The sequence below is a fragment of the Solanum pennellii genome, chromosome 12 (genome assembly GCF_001406875.1).
Source record: "Solanum pennellii chromosome 12, SPENNV200".
Taxonomy (NCBI): Eukaryota; Viridiplantae; Streptophyta; class Magnoliopsida; order Solanales; family Solanaceae; genus Solanum; species Solanum pennellii.
This window is the reverse complement of record NC_028648.1, coordinates 54,677,725-54,682,846: the sequence shown is the minus strand read 5'-3', so window position 1 is coordinate 54,682,846 and position 5,122 is coordinate 54,677,725. Positions and strand designations below refer to the sequence as shown.

The window sequence follows — 5,122 nt, the reverse complement described above, 5'->3', positions numbered from 1 at the left end:
AGTTGTCCGGACAACTACGAAAGTTGTTGACTGAAACAATCATTTTGGGTAACTGAATGCAACTTAAGAATTGACGCAAAGTGATTTTCATACTTATCAATAGTACTCTTTTTAGTTTAATCAAATCTTAAATAAAACAAATACAATGCAAAAAAACTGAGACATATATATTTTAATATTCTTTTATCATAACTTTTTCTTGATAGATTTTCTATATAAAAACATAATTTTGCAAATAAAGGAAGATAAAGAACAAGAAGAAAAAGAAAGAAGGATTGACAAATATAGTTACAGTTGAAGAGGATCGGTAGGAGGAGAATGAAGTTGAGAAAGAATGCCTTTTTTTTGTCTATTTTGATAAAATTTTAAATATTTAAAGGTAAAGAAATAAAGAATATAGAGGCAAAGTGTACAACTTAAGAGTTTGAAGCTATTTAGAAAATACATACTTTTTAATTTAATTAATAATATTTATTTATTTATCACTTTTATTCAATATTTAAAATTTGAAGAACTCTTACCTAATTGCCTAATTTCTTTGTTCCTTTTAACGGATCATCCCTATTTCTTTGGTCCTTTCCATTCAACACGTGTAAGTGCGCTACTTTTTCATCAAACCACGTGTAACCTCAAGGCCTCACCATCACCCCTCAAAGAGAAAAATTGAGTCTCAGTGCTTCGATGATTCAGATTTCGAAGGTGTGTGGATTTCTCTTTCTCTTATCTTCTTCTATTGACTATTGATATTTTTGAATCTCTTCATTCTTTATGCTTTCAATTTTAGGATTTTGTACTAATAAATTTTTGTATGGATTTTGGGCTTCTCCATCTCGGGTGTCTCTAAATTCATTTCATTTTAATTGAGATTTTATATTCTATTGGCCTTGATAAATGGATTAAATTTATTTAGAAATTTTTATATTTGATAATTGAATGTTGTTGTCTAGATATTGACAAAATTCAGCCCAGAAGAGAAGCTGAGTTTGGTGCCAAATGGATTCAATGGAGATTTCAATCATTGATATTCCTATTGGGGTAAGTTAACAGTTCTCCTCGTACTCTGAATTTAGGAAACATCAGGAGTTAATATCTCAAAAGGTCACTTAACTTTGAGAATTTTTCTAGTAAAATTATTAAACTTTATTTTATATCACTGAAATCATAACTTAGGCTTTTATATTAATTAAATCATTAGACTAATTTATCATTAAAAATAATTTTGACATGAAAAATAATATATAAATATGAACTCCGCAAATAAATAAAACAAAAAAATTATTTAGAAGTTTTTATGGACAAATTTAATTAGTGAAATAGATATTATAATATAATTATGTATTTAAATTTTGCAATAAATCATGACAGGTGTATGAGAAAAATGAAGTACCACATATCTTTTAAAATTATTTCTTTGATATCAATAAAATATACTTGTAAATTAGATAAAACTATTGATCAGTGTTGGTTATTTTACTGGAGTAACACGTTCAAACTTCAAATTTTATTAATTAACATAAAGAAGTAAATTATATCATTAAAAAACATATTTTTTTATTTGTTAAAATATAATTAAACTTGGCATTATTAAACTAGGCAGCAACATTATTCGCTTATATGTAATGCCTGGTTAAAATAAATTATATCCTTCAAAAAGTTTGAATGGTTTTAAATTTTATTTATTTATGAAATTCATATTTACATGCTATAAAAAGAAAAAAAATTTGTCATTTCAAAAAAAATTTAATGATAAATTTGTTGAGTGATTTTATTGATATAAATGTCTAAATTGAGTGATTTTATTGATATAAAATAAAGTTGAATGACTTTACTAGATAAATTTCCAAAGTTGAATGACCTTTTGAGATATTAACTCCGAAACATCAGCTTATATTATTTTGCTTTGTAGAATAATTTGGGCCTAAATTCCTCTTCACGTATGTCATGAAATAGAAAATGTATTTTTCTAATACTTTATATCAATGCATGTTATAAATATATGTTTTTGTTCCATTTGAAAGTCCTAAGAGACATCAAATTTTTTGATGGGTATGAAATATCTATTTTATATATATTTTACTCTCTGGATTACTTTTTATCTTTTTGTACAAATTCCTGGTAATTAATTTTAAGAGTTATATCAATTATAACATGTCACAGTCTCATATTTCATACTCTAGAAATACAGAAACAAAGAAATTTTTCACGATTGAACTATCAAAAGAAAATAGAATGAACTATTTTGACTTTAGTACTTCATCGAAAACAATGTCTCTATCTCGAGTAAAATTGAGTATATTATTGTTGTAGACTTTAAGTAGATCGTTTATTCTTCGATTGTCTCTGTGTTTCGTGAAATTCCACGTAGATGGAGAAAATATTGAACACTATGCTTCTGAATGTCTTACTTGCCGGCAATTTTAAGGGAATTAGGATGATTCTAATTATTCTTCACTATTATGTTTGCCTTGTTTTTGTTATTCGAGTTTCTATCATATCTTTGATCAATGTTGTCGTATAATTTTAAATGTCTTTGAGAAAAATCTAAGCTAATCAAATATGGCATTAATTTAAAGTTCATTGTGAATCCAATTTGTTTGATAATATGCCTTGTTTAACTTATTGGAAGTTTTATGTTGTCATTTTCCATTTCAGGTTGTGGTAGAATTATCCTTATGCTGAAGTCAATTTATTTTGTCCTGGGGCTATTGTTTAAGACTTGGTAGCACTAAACACACAAGGTATTATCATCAATGAATATATTTACATTCACGTAGACTTCTTTTGTGCACGTATATTCAAACATATCATAATAACTTTTTCATTGCTTGATAAGATAATTTCACTTATGATAAATTGATATGTGAAATCAGCTGTTTTTGTTTGAATACAAAGTAATTGGATCATAAGGTTGGTACTGATATTGATATCCTTGCAGCGGGCATTATGGAAATTTAAACAACAATCTTTGTGTTAATAAGTTGTCAAAAATTTTGAAATTTCAGGAGGAGGAGAGGAAAACCAAACTTTTTATTATTTATCACAACAGAGAATGACAAAAGACACAATGGTTAGAACATGTCTACTTCAACTAATGCTACAGTAATATTGTAAATATGGTGAAAATAAGTTGATATGTGTGAGATAATCTATATTATAAAATAACAAACTATAACCTCCATTTACTACATATCGGGTTGCTTGGTCCCGCCTTGAAGAAAGATTCTCTTATTATGAATGTATTTTATTTTGCTCAACATATATTATTTACTTTTTAAATATTCCTATTCCCACTTGGTATAAGTGATACAATCTGAGAGTCATACTATTGGCTCGGAATATTGACATTTAAAATGTAAAATATCTGTTACGATATTTTGTTTTTTTTGTGCGTCTTGGAATTACTATCAACTTCTTTAGTGGTGAGATGCTAGGAAAAAATTAATGATTCATCGACATTTAAGTGATTGTTTGATTTCTTTCTTTACAATAATAAATTATGTGATTTTCGTTTTATTGGTCTACTAAATTTGGAAATCCTTGCCAAAAAAACACTTGAAAGTGGTTGCTTCCTTTATGGACTTGTGGTTAATTAAAATATGGTTACCATAACTGAACATTGATTGGTTTCAATCCACATCCTTACTTCTCACACCTACCCGGTTATTTAGGTAAAGTTGTGGCAAATTCCAATTGGGTGGGCGAGCACAGTTATTCTTATTTATAATGAATTTATTATCCCGTAGCATGTAGAGTGTAGTAAACAAATATTTATTTACCCATTTATTTAAGGGCAATTTTCACATATATCAAACAAAAAATTCATATTTGTATGCTATAGCAAACTTTGCGTAATTGCGCTCCATAGCAAACATAAAACTGTATAATTCGCTATACATATACAAGTGTATAATTCGCTGGCCTAAATTGTATAATTCGCTGGCCTATTTCGCTGCAATTGTATAATTCGCTATCCTATTTCACTGCAATTGTATAATGCATAATTGTATAATTCACTGCCTATTTCGCTGCAATATTAAGTGTATAGCAAGAAGATATATGTTTTTCTCTCGCTTTATACAAAAACAGAAACACAATATATACACTTCTGTTGTATAAAGCTAGAGAAAATTGTATTTCACTGCAATTGTATAATTCGCAATTGTATAATTCGTTGACCTTTTTCTCTGCAATATTTGAAGTAAAGTGTTTGTAAATTGTATAATTAAGTGTATAACACGAAGATATATATTTTTGCATGTGTATATAAAATTTTCTCTCGCTTTATACAAAACAGAAACAGAATTATACACTTCTGTGTATAAAGCGAGAGAGGCGAGCGAGAATGGAGAGTGGCGAGCGAGATTTCTGGGAGAGAGACGCTAGCAAATTTTAGCTAACGTTTGCTATGGAGCACAATTAAATCAAACCCTAGCTATTCCATTTATTTTAGGTTGTTAGTTTGCTATTATATACAATTTTTTCTTTATTTAATTAGAAATATTCTTTTTTCTTTTATTTTATTTACTTTATTCTACTTCCTCAATTCTTTAATTTTGTTACCTTCTTTCCCAATTTTTTCAAAGAACAAACTACCCTTTCTCTAAAGATTCATTTACTTCAACCATTTTTTTCCTTGTCTTCTTGCTTGTTCTTGCATCTCTGATGAATCCAAACTTGAACTTTATCTTGATTTTGACTTTTATTTAAATTCAAGGGCTTCGAGCTTGTTCCTGAATTCGATGGTTTGATCTTGATCGTTCTTGAACTTGAATTCTTAAACTTGTAGCTTTTTAGAGAATTAAATAGCGTTTGTACCATGGATTTTCTCTAGCTTCTTGTTTAGAATTCTTGGTTCTCTTTTTCTAGAATTATGAGACCCCTATTCATAGTTTTAGAATAGAGGAGTTGTGATTGGAACAGGACTTCTTTCGGCCAATCAGATTTAAGTTAAATATCATATGGATTTTATGGAGCGAGCTTTAATTAAATTCATATTTATCTGAATTTAAATAATTAAATCAATTAATCTATAATATTTATTTGGACTAATATATTCATTAATTTAATATAATCCGAACAACTTTATAAATTCATATTTAATAAATTTTAAGTGACTACAAGC

At 27.6% G+C, this 5,122-nt stretch overlaps 1 long non-coding RNA gene across 1 annotated transcript; it reads left to right on the top strand.

Moving 5' to 3' along the window:
• Positions 1 to 533: 533 nt before the first annotated feature.
• LOC107006858 lies at positions 534 to 3,388 on the top strand. Its single transcript, XR_001454985.2, has 4 exons — positions 534 to 699; positions 948 to 1,035; positions 2,653 to 2,738; positions 3,003 to 3,388. It is a non-coding gene; the product is annotated as an uncharacterized LOC107006858 (long non-coding RNA).
• The last annotated feature ends 1,734 nt before the right edge of the window (positions 3,389 to 5,122 follow it).